The sequence below is a fragment of the Camelus dromedarius genome, chromosome 5 (assembly GCF_036321535.1).
Source record: "Camelus dromedarius isolate mCamDro1 chromosome 5, mCamDro1.pat, whole genome shotgun sequence".
Lineage (NCBI taxonomy): Eukaryota > Metazoa > Chordata > Mammalia > Artiodactyla > Camelidae > Camelus > Camelus dromedarius.
Window position 1 is genome coordinate 28,316,189 of NC_087440.1, and position 12,834 is coordinate 28,329,022.

General features: G+C 44.3%; 1 protein-coding gene across 1 annotated transcript in view; it reads left to right on the forward strand.

Annotated features, from left to right (window-relative positions):
- The window catches only part of RYR3 (ryanodine receptor 3), a 499,145-nt gene that overhangs the window by 342,155 nt on the left and 144,156 nt on the right, over positions 1-12,834 (forward strand). The window lies entirely within an intron of this gene.

A 12,834-nucleotide genomic window follows, 5' to 3' on the forward strand; every position in this document is an offset into this window, starting at 1 on the left:
TATCTCTGAAGGGAAAGAATCCTCTCCATTTATCAGCAGAAGTGTAGAAGCCTCTGGAAGAGTGTATGGGGTACTTGGCAGCAGTCGCACTGAAAACCCTTGATCAGTCCTGATTGTCACCGTGGAGCGGGGGAGGGGAGGTCTTTGGTGAGGACATGCCAGCAGGTTTCAAAGGTCTGAATAAGTGAGTTGAGACTCCCTTTGTGGTTACTGCTGAAGCAGAACTAAAAATAGACTGAGCTGCTGCATATTACCAGCGGAGTGTCTGTTTTGAAAAGTAGATGCTTCTTTCCAACACAGTATGTCGCAACCATACAAGTCCTACAAGGTGACTGCTTCGTGTTAGGTGAATGGAGTCGGTCAGGTGAAATCACCTGGCGCTGTGAAGTCTCCCGAACTCTAAGGATGGTCTCCAGGCTCCGAGGATTGCAGTCTTTAGTGTTGCTACCCCTGGTCTCAGGTAGAAAGACCATGTTCTGTCTGTTCTGGCAGGATGTGCAAGGAAACCGGAAAGGCCTCCGCAGCATGAGACTTCACGGTTCACCCCACACTGCTTCCCTTCCACAAGCAGAATTATGAGAGGTTCAAGCTTCGTGTCTTAAGTCTTCTGTCCTGGAGTCCCAGAAACAGAAATAGAAGGTGGCCAAGCATGTCTGGTGGTCAGCATGGGAGCTCCCTGCCAAACCTTCCAGAGACATAAAGCTTGTCACTCCGGGCTGACATTTTAAGGGAAAACCTTGAGAATGGTTTAACTGCCGTACCCCCAAAATCATTTTTAACTTGATCAAATGGAAATGATATTTCTGAATACATAGCCAGTGGCCATAAAGGTTTCCAGTCCTTTAAAGTATTGGTAATTTTGTCCCTGTCACTGCATGCCATTTCTCTTACCCTTGCATTTGATGACATAGTAAAAGTATAGGCAATGGGAACGGCGTGCTATAGTGAATTGACAACTTACCAAATACTTCATATACATTCGTTTACTGCTGTTAGTCTTTTTCACTCCTTAATTGTATAGTTAATGAAAATAGGACTGGAAAGAGTTAAGGGAGACTTGTTCGTTCACTTATTCTCTCCACCTTTGTGTGGTTCCAGAAAAATTTTCGGATGATTGGATGTCAACAGCCCAAGGTAGTCAAGATGAATAAAGCTGTGACTTGGTTGAGGTTTTCTGACTCTGATCCCACACTCTTTCCATTGTCCCATGAAGCTTGCCAAAGAATTTATCAGCATATATATCATGAACCCCCAATCCAAGTGTGACATATAGAATGGCTTCTTAAAACCATCATCTTTTTATCTCGCTTACTGCATCTGTGAGGTAGCTCACTGCTGTGACTCATTGTTAATATGTAGGAAATATGAACCCAATAGAAGTCAAAATTTTAACATCTTTCACCCAGCCAAAGATCTGGACTTAGTTTTCACGGTAGGTGGTGCAGGTTCTCCTCTATGAGCAGCTGATGTTGGCTAGATCACCTGCAGGAGGAACCTCAACTTTTAGAAAAGAGGAAGCAGCAGTGTTCTGGAACCCATAAGAGTCCTGCTAGCTGGGTCAGTGTTGCAGGGATTTGCCCAAAGTATTTCTAAGCCATATTGTGATGGAAGTTGTTACAGTCTTACCAAATGATTGTATGATAATGAAGAAGTTAAAAAAAAAATCTCTTAGCAGCCCACCATGCAAAGTCACATTTCTTTTCAATATCCCGATCCAGCAACTTCCCTAGAAAATCTTTTGCCGGTTGGCTCAAGGCCAGTGCCTTTCACACACGACAATTTACGTAGAGTTTCCTTGGATATAAATCTGTAGCCACGGAGTTATTTCTCCAGAAGAGGCCAACCACCTCTTTCTGCTAAAGTCTGAAGTTAACAAAGCAAAAACATCACCTGTCACTTCACAGCTCAGAGTCGGTGCATTTCTGACCTATGTCATTCACCAAGTGCTTTTCCCACAGCAGGTTTTTTTTTTTTTCATCATCTTCTCTTTGCAAAGAAAGCTGCTACTTGTATCAGCTCTTACCCAATCCCGGAATAACCTAAGAGCCCTAGGTCAAAATTCTCCCCCACCTAAATGCTGCAGCATTTTCTCATGCTGACAAGGGGGAAAAGTCTACTGTTCACCAAAATAAATCCTGGGCCCCAACACAAATACTCACACAGGAAGTAATATAACTTAGCCCAAGTTTTATCTGTGACACTCAAGCAATATTTCTAAGCCTCTTTAAATTCTCTCCGAAAAGCCTCTCCCCAAGACATATACACAAGGACACCTCCTCCACGAAGCCTTTCGTTCAACCTCATTCTCCGTCCCCCCTTACTCCTGCCATATTGTGAAATTTCTAACAGGGCACGTGTGGCTTTCCACCTTAGGTAGGGTATCTGTTTACTTGTTTGCTTTCTTCCCGGGACATAGTACTAGGACTGTATCTTACTTGTTTCCACATTCAGCTCATCGGCGTTAAGTCTTTTTGACCTCCCCTGCATGTTAGTCATGTGAGGCTCACAAAGATGAAGAAAATGAGGACCTTATAGACAAAGGAGGAGATGGATATGGACTGGCAACTCAGTATAATCATGAGGTCGGATGTGCTATAAAGAATTTGAGATAAAATACAGTAGGTGGCCAGAGGAGGGCATTGGAAAAGCATCCACAAAGAGTGTAGATGGGGAGATATATAAGGGAAAGGCATATTTGATGAAAGGAGTTACTTCAACAAAGCCCAGAGGTGAAAAATATTTTCCAAGAGTGGTAATGAGTTGAGATTGGCTGAGTCAGAAGAGGAATAAAATGGGCTAGAGTGGAAAGGTAGGGGGGTATTAGAACAGTGTCTTGAAGAATCCAGTGGTTAAACTGCCTTCAGTCTTAGCATGTGACCTGCTATTATAGCCATGTGTTTTATACTACTTGGCCTTATAGTTGTGGGGAGGGCGGGGTTAACATGTACATGGTATGCACTGCGTCCTGAGCATTGTCTTAAGCCCTTCTGTATTACCTTTCTCATGAAAATGTTCAGTAGAAAAAATATATTTATCTTCAGTAGACAATTTTTTTCTTATTTTACCGCTGAAGAAACTGAAGCAAAGACAGATTAGGTCACTTTCCAGAGTCACACAGTGGTAGCATAAAAAATTCAAACCTTTGTCCACCTGAGTCCAATTTCTATCCTTATTATTTATGTGACAACACCATAGCAATGGCTATGAACAGTTTTGGAGGACCAAATTATTCTTTTACTCAATAATAGTGAGGTAGTTACAAGCACCAGGCTCTGGAGTCAGGCTGCCTGGTCTTAAATTCTTGCTCTGCCACAGAATAGCCGGGAGACTAAGCGTGTGCCAGCATCTCGGTGCCTCAGTTTTCACATTTGTAAAATGGACATAGCATTAATACTCAGTTCATTATGTTGATGCGATGATGAAATTAGTTAATATGTACACAGTGCTTTGAAGTGTGCCTAGCGCAGAGTGAATATTGATTTTAAGTATTTTGGACTGTGAAAATGTTGATCACCTGCCATACCTGAGGCACTGTATTAAGCACTGGTCAATCTGTTTTAGCAAGGAAACAATCCAAAGGGCTGTAGCGAGGAGACATTGAATATATGGAGGTCCACTGGAACATCACTGCAGGACCCTGGATGAGAGGTTCTGAGGACTTGAATAAGGGTGGTGTGGTGGGCAAGACTGATCCCACAGATGCCCACGTCCTAATCCCTGGACCCTGTATGTTTGCATGTGTGTATACATCTGTATATGGTTAAATGCAGAAAGAATTAAGGTGTTCTGAATCTATGTTATCAGTCTGTGTCAGGCCCACCCTTGGGGTAGCCTGTGTCAGCCTGTGTTTTAGTGACAGAGAAGAGAGTCTGGTTGTCAGGAGAGAGCAAAGCTACCATTGATTGAGCCCCCACTTTGTGCCAGGTTCTCTGCTAGAACCTGATTTTTACCTCATCTGAGTTTATCCCCACAGCCAGCAACCAGATAGAGTGACCACCAGGTTTCCGTTTTGTACACTAGGCAGCTAAGCCTGGGAGAAGCCAGATAATTTGGACAAAGTTCTTGCAACAAGTGAAAAAGAGGCGGAGGTTGGAATCGTGCACTACAGCCAGGACCCGTGCGCCTTCAGAACTATACACAGACGCCCAGGCGGGGGCGCTGCAGGGATCGGAGGGGAGATAAGGAAGCAGATACCAAGGATGCTGGGCAGTAGCTTGTTTATTCTCCACCCTGAACAGATATAGAAACGAAAATAAAAAGCAATGTGATGACTTTCCCAGCAGAGGAAAGCCAGAGGCCTCCCATCGCGGAGTCCTTTGCTGCGTGTCGCGGCTCCGTCTTCATTTCCGGCGTTTCCCTCCCTAACACTTCCACAGCCGTCATCTGTTCTCTCCCTGCTCTTTCCCCCTTGTCATTATCGGTCATTTAATCGCCTGAGTGTTTCTGAAAAAGTGATTATGAGGCTGGTTGACTGATTTCAAAAACAACAGGCTAATTATCTCCATGTGATGGATGAGACCCAGGAGGCCACAGAGACGGGCTGGGCTGGCGGCCTGGGCACCATGCAGAAGTGCAGTCTCCCGGGTGGTTTGCGGGGCTGCCTGACGGGAGGGGGTGTCCGGCTGGCTGAGGAAACAGCCTGGGGGTGAAGCTGTCTGCTTCCGCGCTTGTCTCTGCCTTTACAGGTGGGGAGGCTCTGGCCCAGGTAGAAAACCACCCAGGGAGCATACTGGATTGAGCAGAAATATCCAACTATCACGAGACTGTCCACACGTGGGCTTCCCTGCGTGCCAAGGTCAAGGGCAGCCTGGCCAGGGGGACTGGGCGCTGTGTGGGGTCCAGCTGTGCACAGAGGCTCCTGTAAGGCACTCACCCCAGTGCTGCCTCAGCAGACCACCTGCTTACGGGAACCTTGGTCCATTTATCAAATCTAAGTGTTTCTTACAAATGAACTTGTTTACAAAACAGAAACAGGCTCACAGGCATAAAGAACAAACTTATGGTTACTGGGGAGGAAAGGGAATGAGAAGGGATAAATTGGAAGTTCGATATTTGCAGATACTAACTACTATATATAAAATAGATTAACAACAAGTTTCTTCTGTACAACACAGGGAACTATATTCAATATCTTGTAGTAACCTATGATGAAAAAGAATATGGAAACAAACAAAAAAGTTGAAGTGTTTCTTGGCCAAAATAAAAAAAAGAGTGATGATTCATTTAACAGTGGCCATGGTGGTTAGAGAAACGTGGTTCCTGCCACATGTGTCTTTCCTATTCTTATGTGGTCACATAAGAGTTAAATGATAACTCAGGTGCAGCATTTAGCACAGGGCCTGACACACAGGGAGCTCTTAGTAAATGTCGGCTACTCCTGTTGTAATGAGACGTAGAATATTTTAGCAAGCAGTTGGACTTTGACCCTTGTTCTCCAGTCAGTGAAGCCAAATAGAAAACAAGTGTTCAGGTACAAAAAATTAAACATAGAGCTGAGATGAACAAGAGCTGGGTGCGTTCTTAGATGTTCAGCTGATCACTGAGTTAAATATAGAGCCGGGGGTGGGCCCAGCACAGCGCATGCCTCGGGTCTGACAGCCAGTGCCTGTTCATTGAGCCCTGATGACACGTTGTAAACAAAGTGATTCTTTCTTGTCACCCAGGAACGATGCCTGGTTGTCTTTGCAGGCTTTTCCTTGCAGGTTTTCATAGCCTCATAACCGTGTTCTCAGTGATCACAACAGCATCCTTGTTCTGCTGAAATGAAGCAGAAGTGATAGCAACTGTACCACAGGGACCAGAGAGGCCCGGGAAAGCTCAGAGAAAGCTGCAGGATGAATTTTCCAAATCTCCCTCTTTGCTGAGAACTTGTGGGTATTTGGCCACTTTGTAACATAGACCAGACTTTCAGCCCAGAGGAGGCTCTGGAGCACAGAGCACAGAGGACATGAGACTTTGCCCAGTAAATCTTCCAGCTAAATCTAGATGGTGTTATTGTGCCACGTGACCCCTGACAGCAATCAGGACAGTCATCAGAGATGCCATCACATTGCCACAGCCCATCTCCTCGATGTAAGTGATTAGCCGTGTGCAGTGATGCTTTGATAATGGCCATTTCCTCACCATGGTCAGTAACTGCTGGCATTTTAAGGCTTTATTGCCTCAATCTCAGGTTTTACTATTAGTAAAAGTAAGCTGGGTAACATCGTGACGGGGCCGGTTGGCATTCAAATGCAGTAGTAAAATTCTTGGTGCTTACCAGTTTAACCCGATGAAGCCACAGGCGTTCATTCACCATTTTAATAAACTAGTACATCCCTTTCAAGAGCTCAGTGGGTCAGACAGGCATAGAATCCTAGAATATTAAGCCACAAGTGACTTGACTTTATAGAAATGAATAGAGGCACAGAGAGGTAAAGCAACTTGACCAAGGTCACACAGGCTGAGCTGGAACAAAGTACCCTGCACTCCAATCACTAAAACACACTCACATTCATTTTCTTCCACATGAATTTTTTATTGCTCACTTCATTTTATTGGTGAAGAAATCGAGGCTCCGGGAAAGTGAATCATCGACCGAGCTGAGAGTCAGTTAGAAAAAGAGCTAAAGCTTTATGATTTCAGGATTTATTTCTGAATCCATTTCAGAGTTTATTAAGAAAGCATCTAAGCAGTATAATATAAATGTAAAGCATTAATAAAGATAACTCTTTTTCTGAATTTTATGAAGCTACTGAAAGTAAGCAGCTCTAAGATGGTGAAGTAGGTGAGTTCAGATTCTAGTAGCCAAGCTTTGGATCCTGGCTCTGCCGTTTACTAGTTATGTTAGGTAAGTTTCTGTGACCTCTGTATGTTTCAGTTTCCTTGTCTGTGAAAAGAATAAGAATAGTTCCTGCCTCATGGGGTAGGGGAGGGGAGTACACGAGTTCAATAAAGCGGTGCTCAGTTGAAGGTTCTGGTACTTAGATGTCTGTATACTTCTCAGCTTCCAAAGTGAACATGTAAAGTATCCATCATACATAAGAACTTGACCCCCATGTTTATCGTTTCAGATGCTTTCAGCAAAAAAAATAAGGGAAAACCCAACCCAGATAGAGTAGCTGGTAAGGAACTTTGTTAACTGGTGTACCTGGAGATGTGGAGATGGAGCCGGCCCCTGGGTTGCGTTAATCCCTTGGCCCTGCTCACTCTCCCCAGTCTTCGCGGTCTGTGGGCCAGCTTTGCTCTCAGACTGGCAGCAACATGGTGGCTGCAGTCCCGGGCCTCACATCCACGCACTACAGTGTCCAAGGGACCAGCGAGAAGTCTCTTCTGCCCTGGTGTTTGAGGCAAGGATCCTGACGTCACCTTTGATTGGACAGCGTGGTCACAGGCCAGCTCATGAACCAATGAGTGTGACCCAGAAAATAAAATGTGCTGGTGACTCAGTCAGCAGGAGCCCGCCTTTGGAGTGGGGCTGGGTCAGCGTTCACGGAGGAACGTGGGCCGTAAGGTAGACAGGCAGGTGTCTGTACCAAAGCGGAGAGGAGGAAGGAGGGTCAGTGGGTGCGGCTCTGTGGTCAGGAATGATCGTGATGCCTTGACGGCTGTCATCTTGAGCATCTTTCATTTACTTGGTGGGTGGTGTTGAGACGCAGGCAGTTCTGCCCTTGATGTACAGAGGGACAGGAGAGGCCGAGAAGCTGTGTTCCAGAAGCCAGAGGTTATGCCGTCTGCGAGGTGTGTGCATCATCTAGTGGGCGGAGCGGTTCTGTGGTGGGTGCTCCCTGCGTTCATTGTTGTTCTGATCTGACACGAGCTCTGGGCCAGATCGTCGCAGCCCTTGCTTGTGTCAGCAACCCTGTCATTGACTCCAGTTGCCTCAGCAAAAACTTAGAAACCGGCTGTCGCCCAGGTCCCGGCTTCTGTGGTACTTCGTGGTCCTTGCTCGCTGAGGTGCTCCAGTCTGACATGGAGTTTCCGGAAAGGAGTCCGATCTCCTCAACCCAGGACTTTCTATCCGTGGGAGTGGGTTCGTTTCCTGCTGCTGCTAGGACAAAGTGCCACGAGCTTAGAGGTTTGAAACAACATAAATTTATTATTGCCCAACTCTGGAGGTCACAGGTTGAAAATGGATTGGTAGCATTGCAGTCCTTCTGGAAAGAATCCATTTCTTGCCCTTCCCAGCTTCCAAAGGCCTCCTGCGTTTTTTGACTGGTGGCCCCTCCAGCTGTGGTACCAGTCCGACCTCTGCTTCTGTCATCACAAGTCCTCCTCTGATTCTGACCCTACCCCCTCCCTCTTACACAGCCCCTTTGATTACATTAAGCCCACCCAGATAATCTGGGGTTATCACCCCATCTCAGGACCATTAGCTTAATCACATATGCAAAGTATCTTTGCCATGCAGGGTAACACATTCACAGGTTCTGAGAATTCAGAGCTAAACATCTTGGTGGGAGGGGAGAGAGGGACGCACTGTTCAGCCTCCCACAGGGAGGAAGAAAGCAGGGGTCACAGGACACTTGTTCTTTCTGCTCGGACTTGTTCCGCACCTGTTATGCCTCCAGAGCATTTACCACAAGCCGACTTTTTAATCACCTAGAATTTAAAAATAAATGTATGCAATTTAGAGGCAGATAGTTATTTTTCTTTTCCCATTGTAGGGGTGAGCATTACAAATTGCTTTCTAAGTTTCAGCTAAGTACAGTGAGGTTTTGTCTGCTCCCTCTCCTCAATGTAATTGGAACACTTTTTTCTTCCAAACTGACCCAGATTTAAGAGCACACTCAAAGAAATGTCACACCAGCGTAGGTTTGGAATCTGTAAGCTGCAGGGATTTGCTTTGCCAGTGGCCAACGTCTGTTCTTTGATAATAAGCCTGTGCTCCGTTGCATGGTGGCCACTTGGACTGTGGTCTAAATTTAGAGATGAAAAGAAAAGATTCTTTCCAGGTCTCTGAAGCCTAAAAATGTAAACCTGCACTGTGAGAATAAATGACCTTTCTTCTTACTGTAGTTGGCATTGCAGAGTTGGTAGTTACACCGTTTAGAGAAGAGTTAAACCAAGCAAGATGGGTGACTCCCTAGAGAATTTTCTTGCACGGTGCACAGAATGGTGGGCTCGGGGTTCCGAGGTCCAACAGCAGGTTACAGAGTGACAAGTGGAAGGAAATAAACAACTTACCAATAAATACTACCTGGGCTCCCAAACTGATGTACTAAAGCTGGCTCTAATTTAAAGACACGCTAGTCCTTTCTTCTCATGTTGATTGTCTCACTAGTCCAGAAATCAGGTAGTGAGGGAGTCCCTGCTCTGTTAGAGTGTCTCAGTCATCAAGTCTCCCTGAACAATCCGGCACCTTAGAAATGCTTCCACTCAGGGTTAGCCTGAACAATCATTTAAAATGCGGTTTCTAGATCATATACTTGATATAATTGCCTAAATGGGACTATCCCTAATTACACTAATTACAAAAGTGGAGTGTGAGTCAGAATGTTAATAATTTCGTAAATGAAGCCATTTATAATCATCAAGGAAAGCACGTATCTGTCTAGCTTCCTGAAGGCATTCTGCTTCATAGGACTTATTTTTATTTCTCATCAGAAAAACAAGTGCTTGGTTCCATAGCTTTCTTTTTTCCTTTTTGAAAAGAGCACTATCACTTTTTGAAAATCCCACGAGCTGAACCATCTAGTGCACTTGACAAGGCCTTCTCGAAACGGGTAAATCGGTGGGTATCAGTCCTCCAATTGCAACCGACTGTGGAAGCAGTTTCATCACCTGGAGGGTCTGAGTGGAGCAATTAGGCGCGTGCGCGCGCGTGTGGGAAACTAAGAGGGGCTGTACGTGACAGCAAGTGGGACATTAACCTCTCCACCTCACCTTTCCCTTCTTCCCAGAGCCTTGCCCCCTCCGGGAGGTGTGTTTCTGATGAATACTGAAGGGTTTTGAGTCATCAAAGGGCAGCGTTTGCAAAGATGAACTTAGAAAGACAGCAGAAATGAAATCAGTATTTAGTGGTGACTGTTCTTGATACATCTGCCTCTGGTTAAGAAGGAGGTTTGACTGTATCTGGAGGATTGCTTCCATTTGCTTTTTTTTGAAAATCCTTTCAAAATTGTCAGCCTTCTCCCATGGATATCGGGGGGGAGAAAAAAGTACTTACTACATGCACTGCTTGTGTGGATCAGCTGTTGAAGGAAATGTCATTCCAAACCGCTGGAATGTCTTTTATGTCAGCTCATGCCGCGTCTCCCATGGAAGGCCCCTGTTAACTACATGACAGAACTTCTTCCTACCTGCTTCTTTAGTCTCCCTGAAATGGGGGCCTGTTTTAGAAACACACACAAAAAAACTTTAGGTAAAGGACTCATTGGGGAAAAAAGTAAAAGAGGAAGCTCTGATCTCTTCTCTGATTTCTCTTGGACATATGGTCCAATATGTCCATGTTGGTCTTAAAGTAGAAGTTGGACCTTCATGTGAATCGTCTTATCTTTCTAAATGTCTTGGGCAACACAGTTTTACCGATTCTTTTACAGTTTATTTCCTCACATGTGTGTATTTAGTTTTCCCAGCTAGCTGCTGTGGGTGATCACTGTGTCTTGAAATAATTTTCGTATAGAGTATTTTCCTCAATATTGGGTATTTAAACAAATTTCTCTATAGCACAGGGAACTATATACAATATCTTGTAATAACCTTTAGTGAAAAAGAGTATGAAAATATATGTATATATATATGCATGACCGGGACATTGTGCTATACACCAGAAATTGACACATTGTAACTGACTATACTTAAATAAAAAAATTGGGCACTTAACAGAAATTATCGTTGAATTAATAAACTACTTTAGGAGTGACACCAACTTGAGGTAACTGAGCTGTCACAAGAGGAGGACAGGCAGAAACAGTGAGAGAGGTGTATCCCCAGGCCTAGACACACGTGGCCTCCAGGGCAAAGCCCTCTGGAGTTGGCAGCCCTGGTTTCTGGTGTTCACGAGAGTAAAGTCATTGCTGACAGGTCAGCTCATGTTGGGGGCAGAGGATTAGTCCCTCTCTCTGCAGCCCACAGCTCCCCTTTTCTCTCTGTGCCCCATCATACTGGCTGCAGAAAGCCGAGCCCTGAAAGATACCGGCTCCCTCCTTGCTCTCACTGAAGGTGACTGATCCTCAACCCAAATGGAGGAGGGAAGCATTTAGGGCCCCTCAGGCTGGCGGGGAGCCCGTTGGTGATGAATGAGTAGTGGCCGGGCCCCATGCTGACTGCCAGGATTCAATTTTCGCAATAATGATTCTTTAATCTTCACTTTATTGCTCAATGGGAGCTGTCTGACTCTTCTTATAATCACAGTTAATCTACCTCCCATCCAGAAACAAACAGAGAAAGCTTCCTAAGCTGCAGTTTTCAAGGCTCAGGTCTCAGCCACTTGATTAGAATCACACAGCCTAATGGAGCAGGGTTTCATCTTAGCCAAAGGGAAAGCTTTGCTGTCCGGTCACGGCCATCACCTCATGTAGGCCCTTTTACAGAGATCGGTGACTCTCTAACTTTTTGGTCTCGAGACCTCTTTGTGCTCTTAAAAATTACCAAGGATCCCAAGATGCTTTAGTTTATGTGGATTTTATCTATAGCACTACACATTTAAAGCTGAATTCAAAGTTAAAACTGAGAAATTTTTAAAATATTTGTCAATTTATTTGAAAATAATAAACCCAGGAATCTGGACTGCTGGGTGCGAGTCTGAAAGAGCCTTGTGCGGGAGCTAGGAGTGCTATGGGCTTGTGTCTTGTGGCGATGTGTGGGCGTGTACCTGCGTGCATGCGTCTGAGAATGTCCTTGGCAGCGTCCCAGGCGACTGAGCGTGTTTGCGCATGCGTCCCAGAGGGTGCGCGCATTCCTGACTGATTCCAAAGGTTCCTTCACTCGCTCAGCATGTTATCTATTTGAGCGCCTACCCAAGCACCCTGCCTTCATGGAGCTTGTATTACAGTGAGGAGACAGGCAATAAACAACGTTATAAATAATAATAATAATAACAACAATAATAAACCCGATTATGCTTAGTGAAATAAATCAGAGAAAGACAAATACTGTATATTATCACTTATATGTGGAATCCAAAAAATAAAACAAATGAGTGAATAACACAGAAAAGAAGCAGACTCATAGAGAACAAATTAGTGGTTACTACTGGGGAGGAAGGTCAAGATAGAGGTAGGCGGTTACGATCTACTATGTATAAATTAAGCTACAAGGATATATTGTACAGCACAGGGAATGTACCCAATATTTTATAATAACCTTAAATGGAGTATAATCTACAAAAATATCGAACTGCTATGTTGTACACTTGAAACAAATATATTATAAATCAACTGTATTTCAGTAAGTGAATAAGTAAATCGTAAAAATAATAAACCCATTACATGTTACCTAAATATCATACTTCTATGAGAAACAACGAAATTTTTCAAAATTAAAAAAAAGATGAGTGACACTGCTTTGCATTTTTATAAATCTCCTCTGTCTGACTTAGAAGACGGTCAGAATCTTGTATCTAGCTAAAGAATAGGAAGAAAGTTGGCCTCCAACAGATACTACAGTTGGAAAGGGGAGGAGTATTTTAGTAGCCTTTCCAGATAATTGTGGATGCTGTTTGATACGGTGACAAAACTCAGCGAGTTCCTCAAAAGTTAACTGCTGTGTCGAATCTGAAATCATATTAAAGACATTTTTGTATTTGGTTATTTAATAATCCATGGATCTGTCGGCACGTTAAATGGGTTGTTTTACCCATGATGTTTTTGTAACATCATGCATTGGTCACCGGGAAATTACTAGTTCACCGAA